The sequence below is a fragment of the Poecilia reticulata genome, linkage group LG14 (genome assembly GCF_000633615.1).
Source record: "Poecilia reticulata strain Guanapo linkage group LG14, Guppy_female_1.0+MT, whole genome shotgun sequence".
Classification (NCBI taxonomy): Eukaryota; Metazoa; Chordata; class Actinopteri; order Cyprinodontiformes; family Poeciliidae; genus Poecilia; species Poecilia reticulata.
In genome coordinates, this window is record NC_024344.1 from 9,035,598 (window position 1) to 9,048,245 (window position 12,648).

The window sequence follows — 12,648 nt, forward strand, 5'->3', positions numbered from 1 at the left end:
GAAGCAAATGCAAATTTTCTTGAAATGATTGATCCTTTATTAAAACACAAAGGCATATTTGAAATCACACTTTATTAACATTCTTGAGGAGCCAATTTTTGTTACATCTGAGAAAACCGAAGCTGTAGCAATGCTTCACATGGATCAAAGTAAGTAGCTTAAAACTGATGCACCAAAGCTCTTAGTTTTACTTCTATCCGTTTTGTCCGTTTTGCTGGTGCTATATTGCACTTTCTTGTCAATTCAAACTGCAATGGAGAAAAAWAAATCCATTCAAATAAAATTTWAACATTACATGAGCCATTTATTTTGAATTTAAAGGACATAATGTTAGATAGCTAATACAAATAGTGTGAAAGTCGCAGGTGAAATGCTTAAACTGTACTGCAAAGTCATTTAAAACTATTCTCATTATTTTTGACTGAAATAGAACTTAGTATTGAAGTTTTCAAAATACTTGTAATTATTAAGTTCAAAATAATAAAAAAGGTATAGATAATGACTTAATTCATTTTATACTGGAGCATTTATATTTTTATTTTCTGTTCTGAAAAAAAATGGGTACATTATACCTTTGAGTTTTAAATTTTTGTGTTAATACATTTGTGTTATTGTCAATTTGCCAGATTTATGTATACATTATATAGAATACAGATTTKTCYGAAAGTTAATGCTGAGCTTTTCTTCAACCATTTGATAGCGTAAAACAGAAAAAACAGAATTTCTTTGCTCTAGAAATTCATTTTTAAAATAGAGAATGTCTCATTTTCTATATAAACAGTGTAAATCTGTTAATAGAAACAACTTGACCTAGTTTGTGAATGTATTGTTTTATGTTGGCAGCATGAACTGATGCRACTTTACTCTGTAAAGCTGTGTATAAAGTGAAACCACATTTTTTACTGTGTAAAGGTTTAACTCCAACCTACAAGTTAAACATCAAAAAATTATTACAGTCTCCGTAAACTCATTCCTTTGGCTTTTTACAGCCTCTACCTACGAACTTGAACACCAGCTGCTAAAGTTCARGTTTATGATCAATGCTGAATGTTAACTCTACAAGAGAATAGGAATGGAGGAACTACTTATAGTTTACACATGGGACTCCCAAAATTCAACTCAGAGCAATAAATGCTGGGTTCTTAGAAAAACGAGAACTCCTTCTAGGAAAGAAGTCCAAGTTGTCATGACGGAGCACAGCAGTTCTCCCTAAAGATAAATATGGAATGTGATACGCAACCGTCCACGGCCTCCGTTACACTTCGACACAGATCTGAAACCACGAGGTCGGATTTCTCTGTTTGCAGTCAAACACTGTATTTCTCAACACACGAAAATCTCAACTTTGTTTCTGCAACAATATTGGCAGAAAACTGTAAATAGCATAAAATGTCACAATCCAAATTGAAACTATATGGAATTGTGGTGTGATGGGTTTCCTTGTGTTCTTGAGATTGACATGCATTTTGAAGAAATGTAACATTTCACTCCAGCATAGTTCGGTTACGCTTTGTCTTCTCTTAAAATCTGCTTTGTTGTAACATTTGCTTTACTGCTCTGCTCTACACCTGCTTGCTGTCAGTCATTATTCATCTGCTTCCTCTGTGTTTACTGCGAGTCGTTCCAGCTCGACTTGAGTAACTGTGGAGGGTTTTAACTCAGCCTGCCTTTGTTTGTTTCCATCGTCCACTGTCCAGAAAACTGGAGACTGCTCGTAAACATTTGACCCTTGATTTGTTACCAAACWCTGTCTGATTTTGACCCCTGCTCTCCAAATAAACCTGATTGTTTGGCTTTTACAATCTTGTGCTGTCCTCATCTCAAGATAACAGAAGCCAATACGGTYGGGGTGTAGCACCTTATTAACGAGATATTTCACCCAGTTGCTGTTGGTGCRACTTTTTCTGGTAAGGCTACTTCTTTGGGCTCCAGATTTTAAGCTGTTTGCTTTACACCCTATACGTATATGTTTGAAACTCTTATTTTGAAGTAGAAAAGGAAGTAATACTTGAGTTACCTTATTGTATCAACAGAGTCGGACCATTGACCAACAAAAATCCATTACAAACACCTAAATAAGGMTTATTTAGGTAAGGATAAAAAGGATATTTATTTCAATAGTATTTTTCTGGTTTGTTGTTTGGAAGTTGTGTTTAGGCACAATGTCTTCCAGTAACATAGATACCCAGTAATATTTTTACATTTCCTGTAAACTTAACATTTTAGCAGGTTTTCTGTGTTATTTTACAGTTTTTTTTTGTCTGGTGGACACCATTAATACAAATTTAGGATACTTTCACTGATCAAATTTGAGCTGGATAATTCTACACTGAGAAATGTATTAAAACTCTGTGTCAAGTCTGTGATATACATTTGAAARCACAAAAAAGAGGTGATTTAATATTGTTAGTGATTTTGGGGGAGTTCTGGAAAATATTAGATATAGATAGGCACTATTCAAACCTGGATTCAAATATTGTTGCATTGATTACAGGTTCTGTAATACGTTGTTTGAGTTTTGATTTTCCCACAAAAAATTCAAAGGTCTCACTTAATTTCCTAAAAATTCAAATGTGCAGCTCTGTATAAAATATGGTTAACAGATATAAGAGTATTTCCAATAGYGTTTTTAAAGCGTGTCCCTGCATGTGCTGGTCATTTAGTCACTTCTTGCTTATTTCTTCTTTGTCACCAAATAAATAAAGCCATATGTCACTTAGGACATTTTGTACCATCCAAGTGACAATCCGTAAATCCCAAGAAGTTTTTTTTTTTTACCAGCACTGTCAACTAGATCTAAAGTAATTTTCAATAATATAATACTTTTATGTAAAGAAATGTGGCTATATCACTCCAAAAAAATCTTTTACCTTGTTCAGAGGTATGTCCTATTTTAAAACAGTCAACTGACCCACACTGGAATCAGAACTGAAAAAAGTTTTTGAGAACTATTATAYAATTAAGTTATGCCAGATTTAAGTTGTTTTAGCACATTAAAGCAGAGAAACACTTAAGTACTGAAATAAATAAACTGATATGCAATAGTTTATGAGAATGAAACAGAAGGAGGAAGGGATGCGTGGTTATAAAATAGAGGAATAAATAAGCAAAACGACATCAGTTTGTCGTCCAACATCCTTTAAAAGCAAGCTGCTTAACTACTGCAGTGTTTCACGTTACAACATCATAGACCATAGCTGTAATACTAACAGGCAGTAATGGAAACCATTTGTAAACCTAACAATACTCTGTAGTTGGCATAATTAAGCCACAGATGAGAGATGTTGAGAGAAGATATTTCCTGTAGCTGCCAAAGTCAAAACAACTGTCTAACATCAATGTTTGGGCTGAATCCAGCAAGTTTCCGCCAGCCAATCAGGATCGCAGCTTCAAGGATTTTCTGCCCCCAGGTAATTAAATACAGATTTGATCAACACTTCTCTTACATTTGCATACTGAAAACCAATACATTTCAGCTGTTCTACAACAACTTCACACTAAGCTCGAAGTCACAAGTAACAAGGTTTGAATATATGACAGTGTGGGGGAAGAAATGTCAAGTTTTTTAACCTSASAGTGGCTGGAAAAGCTTCAGCGCAGATGGTGTTTACACTGTAATTGAGCTCTGTGCAGTTTATCTTTAGTCTGTAAAGACAGGGGAAAAAAACTACTTTGTTCTTTTGTATCATATTAGATGAGAACAAGGGAGGCTTTTATTCTTATAATTTATCCCACAACTAACAAATAAAAATAAATACTTTGCTACATCTCTCAATAATGCCCATTTAAAGACATTAGAGAACATATTTTAGTGCTATCTGAAGCTTTGCCTATGAATTAATCCATTTGTTTGCGTTTTATTAGTATTACAAAATGTATGCCGTTTATTTTATATTAATAGATGAGAGCATATTCGATATTTATCAGCAGAGCGCAACTTACAGAGTGTGTTTAATTTAGTGGCAATAAATTTATCACTGTCAAGTCACTGTTTCCTATTCATCATCACAGAATAGCAATAAGAACCAAAGTTCACCAATTCTGCTGTTTGTCCATACTAAAATGTAATCTATGGTGAGTTAGCATTCATGGTAGTGAAAATTAGTACATTTGTTGTTAATGTTTTGCAGTGTTTATTGTTTTTAGGTTGCACGACCCAGATGACCTAGCTAGAATGGCAATAAACGAWACATACTTCCCTTAAAATAATCCAGCAGCAGTGTGGCAGATTGTAAATGGTGGCCTAATCAAGAGCTAATAAGTTAATCAGTAACAAAGACATGTAAGGTACTGGTGTCACATAATTTAAAGAACGTTTAAAGAACATATTCCAAGAACGTTTTACAGTATGGAAACTCAACAAATATCTAAAACTATCATAGTGATGCCAACAACATGCAGTTAAAGAAAAAGGAAAAATAAAAACTAGTCCAGATGATAAAACTAAACCAATATGAAAATGAAATATCAAGTGTCTTAACAAACACTAATTAGGCCAGGGCAGGCTGTGTTAAAAAATATTTGATAAGTAGAAATTGTTATAAAATCTCTTCATGTATTTTATRTATATWTTKCCATGTTACAACCACAAACATCAATGTAATTTATTGGATTTTTGTGTGATAAATCAACCCAGAGAAGGGTGTATCTATGAAATAGAAAGAAGATTACAAGTTGTTTTCAAAAACTGTTATAAATAAAAATTCAACAGACTGAGTGAATTTGATTTCAACCCCCTTTACTCTGATGCCATCAATTAAAATCCAATGCAGTAGGTTGTTTTCAGAAGTTMCCATCAATTTAATCTCGGTATGAGTTCTATTGTTCTCTTAAAATCTCAGAGGCTTGCCATCTGATTAGCTGGGAAAGAAGAGTATTTCTAACCAAAGCTTGTAGCAACTCTGAAGGAGCTGCAGAAATCCACAGCTCAGCTGGAAGCATCTATCCACAGGACAATTTGTAGTCATGCACTCCATGAATCTAGCCTTTAAGGAAACCTGCCAATAACAGGAAGAAAACTATAAAAATCCAATTTATGGTTTTCCACAACTATGTAAAACTAAACCTGAGACACAGGGAAAAAATGTTCCATGGGACAGAAAATTATGCTTTCTTTGTTGTGGAACAATAACACAGTGAATCATTCACAACATGATGGCGACAGCATCATTCTGTGGAGATGCTTTCCATCAAAAAGAGAAGCTGGTCAGAGTTGATGAGGAGATGGATTAAGCAAGATGCTGGGCAATTCCGAAAGAAAACCTGTTAGACGTTGCGAAAGACATAAAAGTAGGGCGGAGGTTCGCCTTCAAGCAGGATAATGACCCTAAAAATACAGTCAGAGCTACAATGGATTGGTTAGATCAAAGTGTACTCATATGTTAGAACGACCCAGTCAAAGTCCAGCTCTACAATAATCTGCGACAAGACTTTCAAACTGCTGTTAACAACAGATGGTTTTCAACAAATCTAAATATAATTTTTGATGAATGGGCATGAAATTTCAGTTTCTAATTTTGAAAATGATGTATTCCTTTTGTTTCATCCCACAACTATGTGCTACTTTGTGTTTGTAACGAGACAAAATGTGTAAAAGTCCCAGGAGTAAATAGTGGAGGAGTGTAACTGTGGCGACTGAAATCGGTTTGAGCTGATCAACACTAAAAACACAAACATAAAAAAACAATAAATGATTAAAAAAATATATTGCAAAATCTCTTACTGATTCATCAAACAGTGGAAAAATATCTCACTGTGAACTAATACATAAATAAACTCAAATCCTGCAAATCCATCGCACCAAAGCCTCTTGAGAAATTATTAATAAACGCATTAGTTTTCTCGCAATTTCTTGAGCTCCATTAGTGTCTGCTATGGATGTCAAGCGGGTTACAATGTGGGGGGAAAAAAAAGGTTATATCAACCTTGAAACCAGGGCACTTTGAGAGCTCACAACACGTAAGGAGCGTTCAGGAGCGCCCTGAAAATGTCGGGAAACAACGAACCTCCTTAACACACTTTAAAAACCCTGAACGAGTGCAGTTTAGCTTCCCGGGAAATGATTAACAAGGACTAATCATGCGGTCGCCCACCTCTAATCTGGGAAGAGGCCACTCGTGATAATGTAAACAGTGTAAAGGAGCGGCGCAAGTATGACAGAGTTGGGTGAAACTGAAGGTTTAACGCGTACATACCTGAAGAAAGAGTGTCCGGTAGAAATAAAGAGCCTCTCTTCACTTTAACCGGCGTCGTCATTTTTGTTCTTTAAACTACAACATAGCAGCCGAGCTCAACTAGCAGCGGCTCATTCACCGAAAGCCTTCAATTGCATAACAAGTTATTAACGCGTCGGTATTAAGCACCGGCGTCCCTTCCTGCGTTGCTGTCACACTTATCCAAAAAAGAAAAAGAAAAGAAAACTCTCGGCTTATTTTAATTTTACCCCTCTTTTTAGTGTTCTCCGAGCTAGCAGCGGGATTTAACCAGGTACAGTACTCCTCATCCTCGGCTTGGCTGTGGCTTGTAAACAGGACCGGGCGGCTGAGAGAGAGCGCAGAAAGTAGGTCAGCTGGTAGCTCAATACTCGGCTAACGACGACAGCGGTACATAAGCAGAGGCTGTGCAGCGCGACTGAAAGGAGGGAAGAAGGAAAGAAACCTGTGGTGACAGGCATCAGCAGGGCAGATTGTAATCTTCAACACGTGCTTAATGCATAAGTAACAGCAATCTTAATGTCATTAAAGCGACKGTACGGATGCTCTGTGTGTGTGTACTTGGAACTAGTCTTAAACTAGTCTTAATGGGAGCCATGGGTATAAGAGCGTGTTTCATTTAGAAGGAAAAATCTGCATCAATTAAAATTTTACTTTATGTGTTTTAAAAAATACAATAGCCAAAGCGACTCCTTAAATAGACTTTTGAAGTAGGAAAACAATCTGGAGGCTAAATGTTGTCTCCCTCTTGCAAGACGTTATTCCCTGTTTTTTTTTTTTWTKWRKSRRKCKRTSTGTGYRYRCAYRYRTKTGTKTGTGTGTGTGYGTGTGTGTGTGTGTGTGTTTTGGGTGAGGGCAGACTAAATCAAAACCTGAGAAAGAAAGTAAAACAAGAAGCTAAACATTTTTATCGTTTTACATGTGCACTTCCTCTGTGTGTCTGTGTGTGTCTGCTTTAACAACTTCCTGGTTGCCTTTTCCCTCTGATGAAGTCCCAAATGTGGGTCAGCAGCCTGCATGACTTATTGGATTCAAATATTTTGCCTCTGTGAAATGATTACACAAGTGAGCAGTCAAAGGTCCAGAGCCTTTCAGAAAGACTAAAAGGACTAAAAGGCTCACCTTACAGAGAATCTGTTTACTTTGAGAAGGAGATAAAAACTTAGGTGATTGTCTGTGATTGTTACAGTCGTTCCAACAGTGGAAGAATATTCTCGTTAATATAAAGTAAATGAGTCTTTTTGGCTAAWGTATTGCTGAAAATAGTATTTAAGAGAAGACATCTGTAGAATTGCATTGTTGTGCCTCCTTGAAAAAGTATCCAAACTCCTTAATATCAATATCTGAAAAGTGTGGCTTGTATTTATCTTCAGACCTTTTGGATATTGTCTTAAAACTAGTAGTAAGTTATGCTTGTTCATTAATAATCTAATAAGGCTTGATGAAACCCCATAAAACATCTACATTTAATTAGAAATTAAACATCACATAAACTGTATTTATCAGTAAAATTAACTGTGATGGATGTTGTTTGCACTAGAGTTTTATTTTTGCTACTTTTGTCTAAACTCCAGATAAACTGAAGTGTAGTTTGCGGCACTGTGTAGAAATATAATTTTATTCAAATTTTTAGATTTCATCTTATAAAACATTTTCAGGTTGACTGTCCAGGCCTTCTTAGTGCAGATGCGGAGCTAAAAGTATCCATGTCATGCTACTTTTGTGGACCTCTAACTCTGCAGTGTAATTGGGACTTACCTCGAACTGTCTGTACAGGAATAATAATAACTGCATTAACCAGCCCTAGTGGTGTAGTTTATAATGCTTCAGATGTTCTTAATATTCCCCATCTGCATAGTTTGCATGATATAAATAAATAACTTCAAATAATCARTTTTCTTTATGTAATCAGAGGAGAAATAACATTTGTACTGCATCAGAATGCCATCAAACAATATTTTATCCTACTCAAAATACTGTTTTGCAATGAAGAAAATAGCAACATTTTATAGCAACATGCTTTAGTGCAAAGAAGATTAAAGCACAGAAACATACATGGACAACTGAAGCTGTAGAATAGTWTAATTTGACGCCGTAGGTCAATATTAGTTATTTGTATTAGTTTGACCATTAAATTGTTCAGTAAAGTGGAACATGTTGGTAAAACACAACTAAGTATTAAATGTTTCCCATTACAATCAATATGAAGAACAGGACAAAAAGCCCAGCAGCTCTTGGTTTGGTTTAAAAGCTGCTCCCCGTTAATAGTCTGGCTTTACTGCAACTATTACACAGAAAATGTGTTTCTTTTTTTTTTTTTTTTTTCCTTCATAGAAATGGACAATAGCAGCCATGCAAATTTAGTGGCTGCTTCGGGCTCTGCCAGGCCTCGTTATTTAATGTTTCATGATTAAAGTCTCTCTCCAGATGTTGGAGGATTTCATCACGCACAGCTGAGGCTTCGCTAAATATGCATGCCTTCACTTTCAATAGCCGTCTTAATGTAATAAGTCACATTTTCCCTTCAGCTGATTCAGACTGCAGATGTCTTATTAGTCTGATGTCGGGTTGGAACCGCGCTGCGGTAAAAGTGTGTTGCTTTTTTTTCTAATTATATCACCTCCATCTGAAAAATGATTCTATCTTTTGTGGTCTATTGCCTCTTGAATTATTGCCAGTGCTGATTRTGTTTAAAATAATTCACTGGAAGTACATCATTCCTGATTTAATAAAAATTACTTTTTTTTTCAGTCGAATTTTCTCAAATCTATTTATTGCTTTATTGTTCTGGAAYAAACTTTATTCTTGCTAAATGATAAACACATAAAGAAAATATCCACATGGTTTGACCATCAGTCTCAATAAAGTGTAAACAAACAGAGGTACAATGAAACCAGTTGTTCTAGTTTCTCACATATATGAGAGACCTGAAAATCTGGCACGATAAACAATGAGGACACTCAGACCATGGGAAACGCCAAATCAGACTCGTATATTTTGTTTGTAGGTAAACAGTAGATTTCAACATAAAACATAATTGTAAGATATCTAATTCTACTTTGTACCCTCCCAAAAGAAGACGGTGTTTGTGGCACAAAGAAAAGGAGAGAATCAAAAAGCATCTGTTGAAAGACTGCGATGACTCAGCGTAGACATGAAAAAAATCTATTCCTACCAGAGTAAAAGATAAATTTAAATGGTTTTATAAATGCACCACAGTCCTCAGATGTTCTGTTCCAAAGAAGAAGACTAAGTGAGCGCAGAAATATTCCAGACTTTGCCACCAAACCTTTTAGTTTAAAGTGTGGATAGGTCTTTTCGCGTATTTACTGAAACGAAAGGAGTGGCCGGAGGAGCTTTTAGAGTTACTGAGCAACGTGTTTACTTACATTTAAATCAAGATGGTTTTCATATCAGCACAAAGTCAGTCATTGAGGAGCCCTATCCACCACTATCAACCTTCTAAAAATAGGTCCTGAAGTGATTACCACTGTGGGGTTTTTTTTGTGGTTTTTTTKGGGTTCATACTGTAACAAGCATTTTCCCCACACCCACTGTTGAATTTTGCTCTGTGTAAATAGATCAGAGATCATGAACAACTTCTAAAAAATTTTATTTCTAATTGCTTAAAAAAAACTATCTGAAATGTTAATTTACTTTATTAAATGCTCTTAATAGTGTAATTTCACACATATTTTGGAATATTTCAAAATGAAATTTACTTAGGTACAAACAAGATAAACAGTAACATTTTCTGTGAAACRTGAAGTATGTGTATTATTTCTGATTTCATCTTTATATAATTGTCTGATCTTGTTGGGCTGAAAGTTTGGTGCTCTGTACGTAGCATTTGATGCCCTAAAATAGCAAAAATATTTACGCAGAGGAAAGAGCTAGATACACTGGTCCATATTGACGCCACGTTGCATCACAAATAACGATTGAGTCACTGCTTTGACATTTATAAAGCATATCTTCTGTATTTCTGGTATTTTTGAAATCTTATGTTGAATTATTCTATCTTTTTGGATGTTTTCATGCCGGAACTTTGTTTACAGAAATTGTTTTGTCTTAGAAGTTGAGAGCACGCTATTTCCAAGTTAGAAAATAGTGTTTTTCTGCTTATTTTACAATTGAGAACTTTGAAAATCTGTTTTCTGGCCACAAAGGAAACACACTATTAAACCCAAGATGCCCTTTATAAACTAAAGTTAGTTATTTGAAATGTAAAAAACTTGACAGAATAGAATACGTCATCCAGGCAGACTGACTGATATTTAAAATATACTTAACAAACATCATCAGTACTGGTTTAATTCACTGGATTGTAAAGAAATGTTTGATATAGTATCAGACTGGGAAACGGTATCGACAAATACTTTGTCAATTACTTGGTTATCAGTATCACTATGTTGAATCCAGTAAAGGCAGGAATTAACATTAAACAATCAGACAAAAGTGGAAGAGAATCTCACTTCACACTATTTCACAATGTGTTTCACAACTCTGATCTTTTCCAAACCCAAATATATAAAGATTTTATAAAGAGTTGTGCATCAGAATAACTTTACCATCTGTGTCCAATCCTAAATGCTCAGATACGTCCTAATATGACAAACTACAGTGGCGGTCACCATCTGAAAGACAAAGTTACTGGTTAAAAAAAAAAAAAAAAAAATCACTTAATCCTTTTTACACTTTGCAACGACTTTCTGCAGGCGGCGAAACGTTACCCAACGACATTATGGACGTAAACAGCGCCAGGGCGTTGATATAGATTTATTCCTAATTAAGTTTGGCTGCTGTGCCAGCAACCAACAAGTGTGAGACATCTAAGATTCATAAAGATCTCCCACATTTCACTGCATTATTCACCATCCGCCTACATAGAGATTAGTTCTGCTCTTTTATGTAGGTCATGCTATTGGATAATGAGATGACATTTCCTGCTCATAAGTAGGCATCGCCGGATAGTAAATGCTCATTGTTGCCTCGTGTGCGCGTCTTTTACAGTCCTTCGTCCAGACTGTTTGCATTTACCGCAGTGAAAAGGGGGGGATTATTTGTTTAATTACTGGGATATTAAGCCATATTGCCTCCAGTGACATCTGCGGCGCTGGTATTGATGATGTCACGGCGGCCCCTGAGCTGAACCACTGACTGTCATTAATTAGACTGGCACGGCTGTTCACTCTGTGTTCCCATGGTAACAATGCGCTGTGTCTACTTTCTCCCAACCGAAGCAGCCATGTCCATCAAGCTGCTGGTTTTCATTTTCTTCAGGTCGAGGACATTTTTCATCCATAGCTCAGAAACCCATTTACCTCTCTGCTGAATGTTAATGAGGTGGCAGGAAGAAGAAAAAAAAAAAGCTTTCTGCCTCTGTGATCTGACACTTTTAACTCACCGAGACGCTCCGAGCTCTTATGAGGTTTCCCCCCCTGTCCCCCAAATAATATTAAGAAGAAACAAACAACGGCGCGCACTGTGCTGAAACTGCCGTGGTTATAAACAGGCTCACTGTTTCATGTTCTCTCTTTTACAGTATGTAAAGTTCAAGCTTGATGTTTTACTTTCGTCACTGTGGAAAAACTGGGAACACTACATGCTTCAAACCACTGAGCTATATCTTCTCCCACAAGGACAAGAACATTACATCAGAAGCCAGTACTCTCCCTGCATTGACCAATAGGAAATCCACATAAAAACAGCAAAAGGGAACCTTTGCCTTTATGTAACCATTCTTTGGTCCAGTTCAAGCTAGCCGATATTGAACAACAGTCTGCTGTGTCTTTATAAATGGAGCACCGCTAAACAAAAGCTGAGACTTTTTATGCTATATTGCTTTCCAACACAAGAAGCACTGATCAGTAACACAGCTAATTATTATTGCATCGCTGCAGCAGTGCAATCCCTCAAGTATTGTCGTCTTAACTAAGCAGCAGCTTCAGAGTAATCCTCCACTGATAACAGCTCAACTGACACACTGTCTGCGCTCCATTCAAAACGCAAATCTGCTGTTAACAACAAAAGAACAAAACCGATTTCCATTATGCACTTTTTGTGAATAAACAATTTATTATTAGAGGTATCTGTCAAGTAAAAACACCTTCAACAAATTCAAGCTTTTAAATGCGCAAATATTTGTTGGCAGCCTTGGAAATGATGTAAAGGCCTTAAATTAAATTGACCTTCTACTGCTGAAGCAAAAAGACACTGAAAATGTTGAAGTCTAACTTTTAATTTTCAGCGCATTCATTCAGTTTACGGGAAAATAACTTGTTTATCAAAGTAACTTTTGGCACTGAAGCGCTTCAAGGATGTTCATTATTAGAGACCGGCGAGTCTGAGAGTGGAACAGCATCATTATTCACAAAAAGGAGTGATTTACCACACATGAGCTTTTAAAAATAATGTCAGAAGTTGCAGCAGAAAT

The 12,648-nt window shown here is 36.0% G+C and overlaps 1 protein-coding gene across 5 annotated transcripts in view; it reads right to left on the reverse strand.

Moving 5' to 3' along the window:
* The window catches only part of npas2 (neuronal PAS domain protein 2), a 46,259-nt gene that overhangs the window by 22,041 nt on the left and 11,570 nt on the right, over positions 1-12,648 (reverse strand). For 2 of the 5 annotated variants that reach the window (XM_008427538.1, XM_008427534.2), the window contains exon 1: positions 6,195-6,627. The exons of 1 other annotated variant lie outside the window; for it this stretch is intronic. The gene's annotated coding sequence lies outside the window, so the exon portion shown is untranslated. Of the gene's footprint in view, positions 1-6,194; positions 6,629-12,648 lie in introns of those variants that run through there. 2 more of the 5 variants (XM_008427536.2, XM_008427535.2) reach the window with 2 other exon arrangements.